The sequence below is a fragment of the Nycticebus coucang genome, chromosome 22, assembly GCF_027406575.1.
Source record: "Nycticebus coucang isolate mNycCou1 chromosome 22, mNycCou1.pri, whole genome shotgun sequence".
NCBI lineage: Eukaryota > Metazoa > Chordata > Mammalia > Primates > Lorisidae > Nycticebus > Nycticebus coucang.
In genome coordinates this window covers 1,715,087-1,728,452 of record NC_069801.1, presented here as the reverse complement: position 1 = coordinate 1,728,452, position 13,366 = coordinate 1,715,087, and the positions used below count along the sequence as shown (strand labels likewise).

Genomic DNA, 13,366 nt, shown 5'->3' with positions numbered 1-13,366 from the left:
CCTAGGGGACAAAGGTGGGCATCTCAGGGGTACACCTAGGGGACAAAGGTGGGCATCTCAGGGGTATGCCTAGCGGACAAAGGGGGACATCTCAGGGGTACACCTAGGGGACAAAGGGGGATATCTTGGGGGTATGTCTTGGGGGCAAAGGTGAACATCTCGGAGGTATGCTGCCACACAGTCAGGGGTTTCCTGCCTTTTCCAGACATTGGGAGGGCACAGGAGCAAGTGGAGTGCCAGGCCCCAGTGCCCGCAGGGGCCCTTGGTGGCAGCACCCTGGCACCCTGATGCAGGGGCAGCACTGTCCCCAGCTGTGTCCGGGGAGTTTCCTTTGATCATTTGGCTGATGCCCCCTCCCCCCCATCTCCTCTAAACAAACTGTGGGACGAGAAACTCCACAGGTAAACCAGGGACGTGGGCTCCAAGGTATGGCCTTTTTGCCTCAGTGGGAAGAGCTGACACACTGGCTCCTGGAGACCCCAAAGGACAGCTGCCTGCTCAGGGACCGGAGGGACCCTGCAGGGAGGGCACAGCCTCCGGGCTGGGGGACGGACCCTCAGTGGAACATTATCCACCTTTTTCCAGATCCCTAAGAAGAGTCTCCCCAAGTCCTCATCTCTGCACCTCCCACCCATCAGAGCTTCACGTGCCAGGCTGGAGTCGGGAGGGCCTGCAAGACCCACTGTGTCAGCTCCCCCATCAAACCAGTGGGGAAACTGAGGCCTAGAGATGGTGGTGGCTTATCTGGGGTCTGAGCAGCAGTCAGTGAATCCCAGTCTGAACCAGCTCCCTCTCTGCACAGCACTGGGGTCCGCTTGCCTCTGTGCCACAGATATCTTAACAATCTGGGCTTTGCTTTTTAAAAAGGGGCCAGGGGGTTAAAGGGAACCAAAAATAAGAGCTCAGAATGTGCAAACCGTCCCTACCTGGGACCATTAACAGGGTCTACGTAACACGGTCCAAATAATGAAAATACAGAAGACTCGACATGGGGTTTACTGGATCCTTGTTCCCCTGGGAATCTAAAGGTGCTTAGACCAAGGCGAGGACCTGAGCCCTGACCTGCCCTTGGAGCAGCTGCAGAAGCCTCACTTTTCCCAGCCTCTCCTAGCTCTTCCCACCTAAGCCGGGGAGGAGGGACGCGCCTGTTGGCTGAAAATAGACGAAGTGAATAGACTCAGGTTGTGCAGGTAAAGTCTGACATCTTAGTTACAGCGGCTCCGTCCACAGCTCTCAAGATTTGGTGTCCTCCAATGCAATGTGGATGTGATGTGGGTGAAGGGACAGCTCCAAGGGGCTCTGTACATGAGGAACGCATTGGCAGGCGGAGACAGCCACACCCAGAGACCACAGATGCGTGGCCTCAGCCCCACCACCTCGCTCAGAAACCTAGGAACGCAAGGAACAGCTCCAAGCTGGGCCAAGCAGCTGGACAGCCCCCTTCTGACCCCAGTCCCAGAGGGTGATGAGGGCCCCTCCACTGTGGGAGTGTCCCCTGCCCTGGGAATGGGGGACCTGCCATGATGACCAGGCACCACAGGAGCTGGACTCGCCTCTGTCCTCAGCTGAGACAGGGCCGGAGGCGACTCACTTAAGGGTGGACGAAGAAGACGGTGAGGTTGCCCACCCGGGAGCAGAAACACACGGGGGCATGGAGGAGGCAGATGCCACCCCAGCCGGCCTCTGCTGAGGGTTCACCCCCACTGTCCAGGGAGTCCACCCTGTGTGTGCTGGGAGTGGCTGGGATCCCAGACATCTAGGCGGACTCTTCACAGCCTGCAGATCCCACCTCGCAGCTGCCGGTTTTGTCCACCCCCTGCCAGCGTTCAAGTCCACGCAATTAAAGTGCCCCATGACGCCGTGAATTTTACAGATGAGGGAAATGTACTTCCTCCAACCCAGCCACTGCTGCGATAGTAACAATTTGAAGGCTTTTATCAAAATGTGAAACAAACCTTTTTCCACCCAGCCGCTGCCTCTTCATCCTTTCCTCCCCTTCCCCCACCCCAGCTGTCATTCTTTTATTCCCACCCTTGGGTCAAGGCCACAGGCAGCGTGTCTTGGGATGATGCTGAGGTCAAGCAAATGGACACAACAACGGTGATGGCTACAAGTTTGCTCCTTTGGGATTTTTCATTTTCTTTCTTTCTTTTTTTTTTTCCAGTTTTTGGCCAGGGCTAGGTTTGAACCCACCACCTCTGGCATATGGGGCTGGCGCCCTACTCCTTTGAGCCACAGCTGGCTGAGGGCTGGACATCCCCCAACTTATACATTCCTAGGAGGCCCAGGCACAGCCAGGACACCCAAACTGTGCTTCAGATCCCACAGAGAACTCAAGCCTGAAGGGAAGGTCCCAGCCAAGGGCCTCGGTGGAGCCCATGGTTCTCTGCAGGTGCCAGCTCTGGCCAAAGTCCTTCCCTGTCCCTAACTCACAGCATCACATCCCGTGGCCCCAGGCAGTCAGCAGGGGGACATGGACAGAGGTCCCTTCTGTAAAGACAAAGGAGAGCCCTCAGCCTCTGCCATGAGATGAGGTCCAGAGTCTACCCATGTGCTCCAAGGGGACTCACTATCCCCTTTCCCAGATGGGCCCTAGGATGCTGGGCACTTCTGAATTTCCTGAGTGGGGGAAAGAGAGAGAGAGGAGGCATGTGCTCTCCAGCCCCAGATCATGGCTTTGCTGTGCTTCAGAGGCGAGGGCCACAGCACACCAACTCCAGCTCAGACCTGAGGAAGGGTCCACCATGGTCCCTCTGAGAAGACAGCACAGGGTAGGTGCTAGGGACCAGCAGAGTGGCCTCTTGCTGGGAGTGCCTCAGTCCAGCTGACACATCTGCCCAGGGTCTCACACTCCAGCCCCGGGGAGTCTTCACACGTGTGAAGAACATCAAAGTCTACCCACGGATCCCACGGGTACTCAGCAGCTCCCCTGGGAACCAAGCTCCAGCAGGTTACCTTCTAGAAGCAAGCCCTCAGCTGGCCAAGCAAGCCTGGTCCCTAGAGTGGACAGGGAGGGAGCACAAGCCTGGCCAGAGGCCTCTGCACACACCAAGCACAGGGGCTGGCATGGGCCACTCAGCAGAGATGTGATAGCAGGGGACGAGGCCTGCAGGCTGTTCTGTTAAGAGTCACTGTCACTCATTTCCAGCCCTACGACCCTTTACACAGAACAGGGCTGGGGAGGGCTGGGGAGGGGCTGGGCCACCTCTCCTAGACTCTCAGGCCCAAAGGCCCACCCTGTTCCGTTAATGCCCAGCTGGGTGTCCCAGCCCTGGTGGACTCCCAGAGTCCCCCAGCTATTTGCAGCTCACATCTCAGGGGACCTGGAGGTACCTTTGGGAATGAGGAGTCGCCAGGCATCCTGATCCCCCCTCGCCCCAGCCCGCACCGTGCTCTCTGAGCCTCCGCTGAGTGCTGGGGCTGCAACGACGGCTGATAAATTAGTCTGGAGGGAAGCAAGGCTGCATCTCCTTGTAAAAGGTCACCTCGACTTTGTTCTGGGTGAGGGTTTATCTCAGCTGCCGCCGCCACAGACAATGCCTGGGGCCTAAATGGCAGAAATCTTAGCCTTGCTCGTGAAATTACGGTGCTGATAAGCCAGAATGGACTTTAGAAAGATCTAAATGGGAAAGGAGTGGATGTCGGTATTTTGGAACATGATTGAACAGACACGACACAATGGGACGCACAATTAAACTGGGCATTAGCCCAGGAGGACGGGACTCCCAAAGGCCAGTCGAGCGCTTCCCAGGCCCTGCTGGAGGCTGCTGATCCTGCCCTGCCCCAGCCAGCTGCACCAGGCGCCCCCTGGGGATGGCAGCCCAGGCCCAAACAGGGGCACAGCAGGTGGCTGCGCTGCAGGCCGGCACCCCTCCTCACATGGCAGGAGACAGCAGGGACAGCAGCCCCAAGCCATTCCCCAGAATTCACAGGGGAGCTGACCAACCGCACAAGCTGGGACCTGACATCCTGAGTGCTCCAGGGAACTTAGAGCCAGTGAGGCCCCTGAAGCAAGACAAGGGCGGACCCCTCTGCAACACCACACACACTGAGGTGCACCCTGACGGCCTGATGGCGGAAAATCAACACATTAGGCCATTTTATTCATGTGTGTTTTAAACAATAAGAAAGGCCTGGCCAGGGAAGGCCATTTGGAACAACTCCTCCATGACATGAAGGACGCTGGCTCCCAGCCACTCCCTAGGGGCCTCTGCCCAGAGCTCAGACTAACCTCTCACCCCAGGGCTGACCAGGTCACTGCACATGGCTGCCCTCAGTCAGATCACACCCATCCCAGGAGATGCCAGGTGCCCATGCTAGCCCTGAGCAGCTTCTGCCTGCAGGCGGGTGCTCCATAAAGAAAGACAGGATGCAGGGACTATCTGAGCCTATGAGTATCTTTGACCGAGGCCAAGGAGGCCAGTGACACCTTTCCACCCCAGGGGATGGCCTGGCCCCCAGGAATGCCCATCATGGGAGACATTCTGATAAGCAGGCCTGGCCAGGCTCTGCAGGACCTGCTGCCTACTGCTGGTCTCGGCAGCAGCTACTATGTTCACGCCCTTGTCCCATGACCCAGGGAGACTTTTTATGGCCTGGAACGCCTGGGACTCTCGCCTGACCTGGTGGGGAGGGAGGGCCATGTAGAAGCTGGTGGGCAGGTCTTGTGGGGCTCCCCAGGGATCCGTAGGGCCAGCACTGCCCCCTCGACAGGGCTGCCCTCCCACCCCTCTGCTCCCTGCTGGGAAGTTGCTCTAAATTGAGAAACGTCCAATACCAATTACCCGTCCTGAGGATCTTCTAGTCTTAGCAGCCTGGCTGCATCCTACCTCCCCAGGGAAAGCTAGGGAAGCCAGAGGGCCAGAGGGCCTGCCTACTCTCGGGGCAGCAAGAACCTGAGCCTGAGCCCCAGCCCCAACCCACAGTGACCACCCTGGGTGCAGTGTCAGGGGTCTCAGGTCTCTGCCGCACCTGCTGGGCTCCATGCGGACCCCAGGCTGCAGGATCAACCGAGGGATGGGAGGGCTGAGTGCCCATGGGGGTCTGGGGGCCGCTCGACGCCGGGAACATAGGAGCAGTGGGACCCATCCTGCTCTCAGCCTGTGCTGGTGACAGGAACTGCACACAGTGACCCGGAGCAGAGGGACGCTGCTTGGGTCAGGACGCTGCTTGCTGCCCCAGCCAGCCCACCCTATGGGACTTTCCCCCAGGGAGGCTCACAAAAGGGGGAGGAGACGCTGACACCCCAAGTGGTGGGGCCCCCAGGCTACTCCTAGGGCCTTAGTACCCCTTTCCTGCCCTTCCTCTGCATCCCCCTGCTGCTCCCACCAGCTCCCACTAGGCCTTGATCAGAGAGGGCTCTGCCCCTACCTGTGGTGGCTGCACCTCCAGGAACGGCCCTCGGGTTCCTATGGGGGGATTGAAGCCAAGGACCTTTCACACTACAAGGGGGCCCCCTCCTGCTACTCAGCACTGCTTACTAGAATGCAGGTTCCTGGGCCCCACTCCACCAATTCTAACCCAGTAGATAGAGGGCAGGGCCCAGAATCTGCATTTTGGAAGTGCCCTGGGGATTCTGAGTACAATCCTTTGAGGACCACAGCTCCTTGGGACTCCACAACCAGGTAGAATTAGGGGGTCTCAGCTCTAGGCCCCACAGGCTGCTGGAGTCGAGGACACTGCAGTTCCTGCCTGAGCAAAGCTCTGTTCTCTGGAGGCCCCTTCCCACGCTGACTTAGCTGTGGCTGGTGGCCCTTTCTGGGGTCTGGAGAGTTCTGCTACCATAGGCAGCTGCTTGCAGTGAACATAGCTCCCTGCCAACCCCCACCCAGATGCTCTCAGCCCACTGTGGCCCACGGGGCTGGGCTCAGAATCTGCTTTATAGACAGGAAGTCACAGTTCTAGGCAAGAGGGAGGTCAAGGTCACATTGATGACACAGTGACTAAGCAGGGCCCCAACCAGTGTCCCTGCATCAACCAACTGGGTTTCTTCTGTATCCTCAGCCTCAGTTTCCTCCAGGCAAAATGAGGGTGGCCAGTCCTAATCATTGCCAGGAGAGTGTCTGAGGCCTTGCCTGTCGCCCAGTGTGTGGCCGCAGGGCCTCGCCACCGAGCGTGCACAGAGACACCAGGTGCCTTGCTGCACTCCCTTACTTTAAAGTACTCGCTTCCTTAAAGAAAAGAAGGAAGGAAGGAGGAAGGGAGGGGGATAGGAAGGGACTGTGGGGCACCTTGTTCTCACAGGCAGCCTTCGGGAGGGGCCGAGCTGGCTCCCCAAGGAGGAGTCACCTCCCTCCTCTTCTAATGCCCGGGCACTGGGTGTCCCCTCTGGTTCACAAGCAAACCGTCTCAAGTGAGTGAGGGTGGGCTCTGGGTGTCACTGGGGGTGGGGTGTGAGATGCGATGGCAAAATACCATTTAAGAAGTTGGTATTCATGGATGTCTCTCGAATATGAAAAGAAAATATTTATTTCCTTTTTCGCTTGTGAATCAGAACGCTCTATTTAAAGAAAGTACCCTCTGCTGGGCTGCGGCTGAGTTATTACCCCTTAAGGAAATAAAGGAGAGCCATCAGAGGTATTCTTAGTCATCTCTCTCCTTTTTTCTAAAATTCCTTATATACCCGTGTCTCGGAGCTGGGCCTAAGATAGTGCAGGATTTCATGGCATTCTTGGGCTAAAAATGTCTGGACTTGATGTCATGGTGCCGCGAGAAATGGGAAGGCTGTGGGGCTTGACTCCTGCACCACCATCAGCTGCAGGGACGGAGATGCCCTGTGGGCTTCTGAGCACCTCCTACCTCAGGGGCGCCTCCAACTCACTCTGCCCTGCCAGGGCCCCACCTCTCTTCAAACCCCAGGGAGGGTCCCTAACCCCGGGGAGGGTTCCTAACCCTGCAGAGGGTCCCTACGTGCATTGCTGTGTTCTCTGGGGCACATTCACCTTGGCGCGCATGATGATTTGGGTGGCTCTTTATATATAATGTTCCGCCTCCACAAAACATTCAAAGAATTATTGGGGGGGGGTTCCCTGGAATGTTTCTTGGCCTTGCTAAAACTCCCTGGCAACGAGACTGAGAGTGGGGCAGCCCAGTGTCTGAGTGGGTGAGCAGCCCAGGGAGAGGGATCCCAGCTCCAGCTTGCCAGGCTGGGGCCTGAGCACTAGGCATCTTGAGGCTGTGGAGAGTACCCCCTGTGCCATGGGGAGAAGGAACAGCAGAGGAGCAAGTTCTGCCTTATTGATGGTGAGGTTCAGACGCTGCAGAATGGAGCCCTCCTATTTGCACACCTGCTCTGGCCACCCTCCCCAGGCTGCAGGCCACGGCAGACACTCTGGCAGCCCTGCCTGTTCCCCACTGTTGGAATTAAAAGGATAAAACATGTTAGCGTGGTCTCAGAGTTAAACCCACCATAGCCAGCATGCTGGCAAGGGTGCACATGGTGCTGTGCTCAGCTCCAGAAAGGAAGACACAGAAGGGGCCAGGAGGGTCCTCCTAGCAAAGGGCTTCTGCTGCACCCTGAGACACACAGCTGAGTACCAACTGCCCTCAGCAATCTTTTTAAGTACAGCCTGTCCTTCCAGCTGCCAGGCAGGACTGAATGTGCTGGAGGGCAGGGGTGCTCTTGTGGCAAAGCTCGGCCCTCGGCCCCCCATGCCCCTTGTTCCTGCTCTAGGTCCTGGCTCTGGACCCCAACTGTAGATTTAAACCTTCTAGGAGCTTCAGGAGCCCTGTGCTCAGGCAGGGTTGCTGGGACCTTCAGTCCTAAACCAAGACACTTCTGGGCCAGGGGGCAGTTGTCCCCCGCCTGGCCACAGTCCTGCCTCCCTGTATGCTCCCAGGTGACCCCACGTGCAGTCAAGTGAGACCACAACCCCCTTCCTGCCTCCGGGTCCCAGATGCCTGGGAGAGACTAGGACAGGGTCCTGACCCTCCAGTACAAACAGATGTTCATGGGGCAGGACTACTCTCACATTTTCTTTGCAAACTTAGCAGACATCACTGGGCACAAGGCCTGTCCCTCTTCCACCACTGGGAGGACGCACTTTCCAGAATCACCTGAGCACCGATGGGAGCCCTCCAGGCTGGCTTTCCTGGAACACCACCCCAGAGCCATGGGTCACCTGGAGCGAGGTGGGGCCAAAAGTGTTCCCTGGCTGCTGACAGCTCTAAGGGCTCAGAACAACGAGCCCAGCCTGCTGACCAGGTGACCCTGGATACTAGAGCTCTGCTTGCAGAGACTGGTGGCTAAATGAAACACTTTGAGGTTCAAACCAGCCATTGGCCACCAATGGGTATTTCTCCTTCCTCAGTCCGAGAGCCAGAGACAGCCTGGTGGTCTCCAGGAGAGGCTACGCCTGGCTCTTCTGGGTGCCGCTGCCCCTCCCCTGGGGGCTGGGCAGGAGCAGAGAGGCTGCTCTTCTTCTTGGCCGCCAGGGAACGCTGGTGATGCTTATGCTTTCAACACAGTCCGAGGCCACCCCTGGATGTGCTATCTTCCTAGTGGTCTCGGCTGGTCCACCCTTCCTATGCTTACAGTGCATGTGAATCACCGGGGCTCCTGTTCAGTGCCCTGCGGACTTTCAGAGGCCCGATGGGGCCTGACTCTTCGTTTCCACAAGCCCTGGGGTGCTGAAAGCACTGGCATCTCCGGCTCAAGGGCCACATTCTGGCATCCAGAGTTTCATGGCAACATGTTTGCACAGTAGCAGGCCCTGATGCTGGACTGAGACCCCGTATGTCCAGGCAGAGGGTCTCAGTCCAGCATCAGGGCCTGCTACTGTGCAAACTGGAAAAGGGAGCCTCAAATGTGAACCCCTGCCTGTGGCCCTGTACCCCAGTCCCCCTGAGCAGAGCCCACCCACCCCCACCCCCCATGTAAGTCCTGAGCAGGCCAGGGCGTGAGCCCAAAGTGAGAGGTGCTAACTGCAGAACGAGCTCCGGTCTACAGGGCCGGTGAGCCCCTCAGGGTCTCCTCCAAGGCCCTGGACCTAGGAATTAACCTGGAGACTAGAAATGTCTCTTCAGGCTCCTACAGCTCAGAAATCTATCTGGAACTCCCAGAAAAAACATCCCCTACAGTCACAAAACATGTGTGACCTGAAACACAGGTACCCTGAGCCACTCCTCAAAGCAGCCAGACCCAGGTGGGGAGCTACCTGGATGCCCTTTGAGGCCGGAGCCACTCCCTACCCTGTGACCTAGCGTATGCATGTGCCTTACAGCCATGCCAGGCTGTGGTCACCACTCAGAGGAAGGGCCCCTGTGACTCCCCCGCCCCACACCGCAGGCCTGGCCTCACCTGCCCTCTGTCCCTCCTGCCATCAGACTGAACTGGTCTCAGCCCTCGGGACCCTGGAGTGTTTCCTCAGCATTTGGAGAAGCTGGTTCTGGATGATGCCTCATGGTGCCTCTAAAGTCCACAGAGGACCTTAATGCCATGAGGTCAGGGTCTAGAGTCCCCGCACTATGCCCCTCTGCCCCAGAGCCAGAGCCCAATGGGGCTGTGCCCAGCCTTCCTTCCTGTCCCGCCACTTGAGGCTGGCTCCTCATGTTCCCTGGCTGGGGGCAGAGGAGAACTGATTTTCTAAAATACACAGGGCAGACAAGTGCACCTGCACAGGAGGGGTCCTTCCCCGCAGGCCCACGCCTTCCTTCAAGGTCAGATGCTTCTGATAATTCACTCTAAAATTTTCCCTGGCTGTTGGAGAAGCTCAGGTCCACGGGGGTAACCAGCTGGGCCTGGAGCCTGCTGAGACCCTCGAGGGCCTCCAGCGGCCCTGTAGGGGCCAGTTTGGGTGCCACACGGTCTCGAGCTGGAGAATTGGGCAGCCTGAGGCCTCTGGGACGTTTCCCCTTTAGCTCCAGAGCTTCCCATAGGCCCTGAGCCAGACATGGCCTGTTTATTGACTGAACAAACGAACACGTATGTTAATATTCAGCGACTAACGCCAGGGGATGAGATAGTCCACTTGAGTAAATTCTTCAGATAATTGAAACCCCATCAATTCACATTAACATTTCTCTCCAGCGTCCTAAACAGAGGCAGCCACGTTTATTCAGCAGAGAATGTTTGAGTGCCGACCACAGGCTGAGCACCATCATGGCCGGGAGCCTTTCTGGAGAGACACACTTCCTGGGCAACAAGCAGTCCCAGTCCAGCTGGTGGCCCATTCAGCAAGAAACTGTCCCCAGCACTCCCAGGGACCTGGTGGACTCACTTCCACACAGGCCCCTGGGCAGGTGGCTTCCCCAGCCCCTCCCAGAGCCTGCCTCCCTCTGGGCTGTCCCTGGCGGTCACCTCTTAATTAGCAAAATAAACAGCATGATGATAAATGTTATGATTTACTCAACAAATGATCAAAATCATTGTTTTTGCAGACTTTAGGGCAATCAAACGCAATCACAGGATGATTTATTCTGGGCAGGGTGGGCCTTGGTGTCAGCAAGCAGAGTGCGATGTTTCCGGAGAAAATCAGCTGGGTCCAGATGGAGGAGGCTCATCCCGGATCCCTTCCCTGCTCCCGCTCAGGGGACATTTCCACGCACAGATGTGGCCAGAGCCAAGCCAGAGGCATCTGACTCCTAACACAGAGGCGGGGGCACCTGGAGGAGGCGGAGGGAGGTGGGCACAAAACAAGTGATGGGGAGGAGGAACCACAGCTGCCGAGCTACTTGAGGTCCTGCTTGGCCAACAGAACATTCCCATAGAAACCAAGATGCCCAGGACCCAGGTGCTGAAGCCGTAGCCACCTTGAAGGCAGCACAACTGACCCCTCGACCCCTCAGTCCCCCAAGTAGTGGGTCATTCAAGCCACATGTTGCTTGGCACCGTGTCTCTCCTCATGAAAAGACAAAAGGAAATAGGACCTTCTTAATTCATTTCAGCTGTATGGTCCGAGATAGGAACACTGCTGCCAGAGCAGAAAGAACTCTTTTCATGGTGGGCCAAAATGGCAGTGAGAACCACCAGTGTGACTTTGATTTCAAATTGGCCCTCAGAGGGGCCTGCAGGGGATAGGACTGCTCTAATCCCCTGTGGATGTCACTCCCAACTCCCTAGCCATCCCCAAGGGCAGCCTCCCTTAGGAGCTTGGGGCGGTCCCCAAACCGTCCTCCCGGCTGTCAGCAGGCCGGGTCCTTCTCAGGTTTCATCCATCATCTTCACTTGTTCTTTTCAGTAACTGAATATTGTATAAACTGTAGTAAAGTCAAACACCCTGATTCATAAAACTCAACTGCCAGTGTGAGAGTGAACAATGGCACGCATAAAGCCCAGACGTGTGTGTGTCACCCGGGCTCCTGCTCTGGCAGTCCCAGGCTCCCCAGGCCCCCACGGCGTGGCACTGCACACTAGGGCTGGTCACACCACCTCTGGCCACTCCGGACTGAGTAACACAAGTGCCTGGGTGTCTGCAGCCACCCCCCACAATGTCCCCTCCAGAGCCATGCAGAGGCCCCAGCCCTGGGGGCTGGGTGACCCTCTATGGCAGGTCCCTGTCCATGCAATCAGAGGACCTACGGCCAGGGCAGAAGCCAGGACAAGTCCCCCCAGAGGGTGGCACCTGCTTCTCCTGCCCCATCCGCAGTTCACGCCCCAGGAAGACAAAGCACAAAGTGAAAACAATAGCTGACCAAGTCAGGGGACGGGTGGAAACCCGGGTCAGGCTGCTTAAGGGCAAGCCTGTCACTTTTTCTGCCCCCAAAGCCCCAGATGAGGTCTCAGCAGCTGGAGAGAAGCTGCTTTGACCGTCATCACTTATTTCAGGCACAAGTGGCTTTGCCCTGAGTGTCAGCCTTCCTGCTCCTCCTCCTGAGGGGGGTGGGGGCTGCCTGCTGGAGTCTGCTTTGGCTTTCTCATGCCCCTGACATGCACAAATGCCTCAGCCCCTGGCGGAAAGCAGGAAAGCCCAAAGACAGGTCACAAAGCCAGGCAAGTGGTGTCTGAGCTTGCAAAGAAAACAAGGTCAGACGGGATAATGCCAGGTACAGGCAGGTGCGCAGGACACAGATACCCACTGAGCACGGGGTGACAGGCGGCCCCAGGTCACCGCTGCAGAACCAAGCTCTGTGCAGAGATGGGCGGCGCACCCTGGAGGGAGAGCGTTCCCTCACGTATGCAGAGAATAAATAATGAATGCCGACGGGTGACGGCACGGCCCAACCGGACCTGGCACCAGCTGGGCCACTGTGATATGGGCAACTCCTTTAAATAAATGAATAAATAAAAGCAAACAGAAACCTGTATCAGAGCAGACAGGAACAAAGTCACCTCAAGGTCATCCAAAGCGCTCCCTGAAGGCCTGGTTCGCCCTCTGACCATCTAGAAGCCACCTACTAATCAAATAGTCAGACCTTCCTGAGTGCGTCAAACACCCTGAAATTCCTGTCCTGTGCAGCCGAGCGGGACAGGCTGCCACTGCCAGGCCAGTCCCATTTTCACAGCCACGTGTCCTGAGAAATGCTCTCTGGGCTCTAGAAGGGACGACACTACAGGCTACAGAACATGTCACAGGCCCATTGAGGGTTGTGATTGCAGCTCTCTCTCCCTCTGGCCTCTCCTGAAGGTGACGCAGGGTGAGCCCCCCCGCACAGGAACTCACATCCTCTAGATGGCAGGGGACGCTATGACTCCACCATCTGGGAGGATCATGGACTCCACTGTGGCCGTCCTCGGATGCATCTGGAGCCTCACAGCTCTCTGTTGTGCCTGGGGCCTCAAGGTGACAGTCAGGTAAAGGCTTCTACGTCCCCATGTCCATGACACAGAGCCATACAAAACCCCATGAGCTACCAGGAGCCTCAAATCATCTGCCTGTAGGCTTTGAGGAAAGTGGGCAGCTTGGGCCCCACTCCAGGCATTAACCCACCCAGGCTTCCTTGGCATCCATAGCATCAGTTGTAAGGGGATCTGGGGGGTACAAGAGCCCCCCAAGGTTCCAAAGAGGGCATCTGTGCACCTGCATCTCTAGGGGGCAATTTCTGTGTGAAGTTCAATGTCAAGGGAAGGTGAGCTCAGACTTGAATCCCTGGCTCACTCTGCACAGGAAACAGAGGCACAGACAGTCTGGGAGCTTTTCCAGAGCCACAGAGTGGCTAGAAGAGTTGGCAGGACAAGACGTGACCCCTGCCCCACTGCCGCCAGCCCCTGCCATTAGGGGAACCAACTGCTTGGCCACTTGGTCCTATTCTGTCCTGGGACTGTGCCCTTCCTAGAACTGACCCCAATCTAAGTACTTTGGGAGGTTGAGAAACACCAGAAGGAATCTGGGTTTGCAATCCCATTTTCTACCCAGGCAGGGATTCTGCCAAAAATATCACTGAAAATTGGCTTGCTGGGCCTGGCAGAAAGGCTGGGGCCAGTGAGGAT

General features: G+C 57.2%; 1 protein-coding gene and 1 long non-coding RNA gene across 5 annotated transcripts in view; both read right to left on the bottom strand.

Annotated features, from left to right (window-relative positions):
• PRDM16 (PR/SET domain 16) overlaps positions 1-13,366 on the bottom strand; it is a 300,325-nt gene that overhangs the window by 187,905 nt on the left and 99,054 nt on the right. The gene's annotated exons all lie outside the window — the stretch shown is intronic.
• On the bottom strand, positions 10,329-12,404 carry LOC128575071 (uncharacterized). The gene is made up of 2 exons (XR_008376919.1): positions 12,239-12,404; positions 10,329-10,602 (listed from the first exon to the last, which is right to left on the bottom strand). It is a non-coding gene; the product is annotated as an uncharacterized LOC128575071 (long non-coding RNA).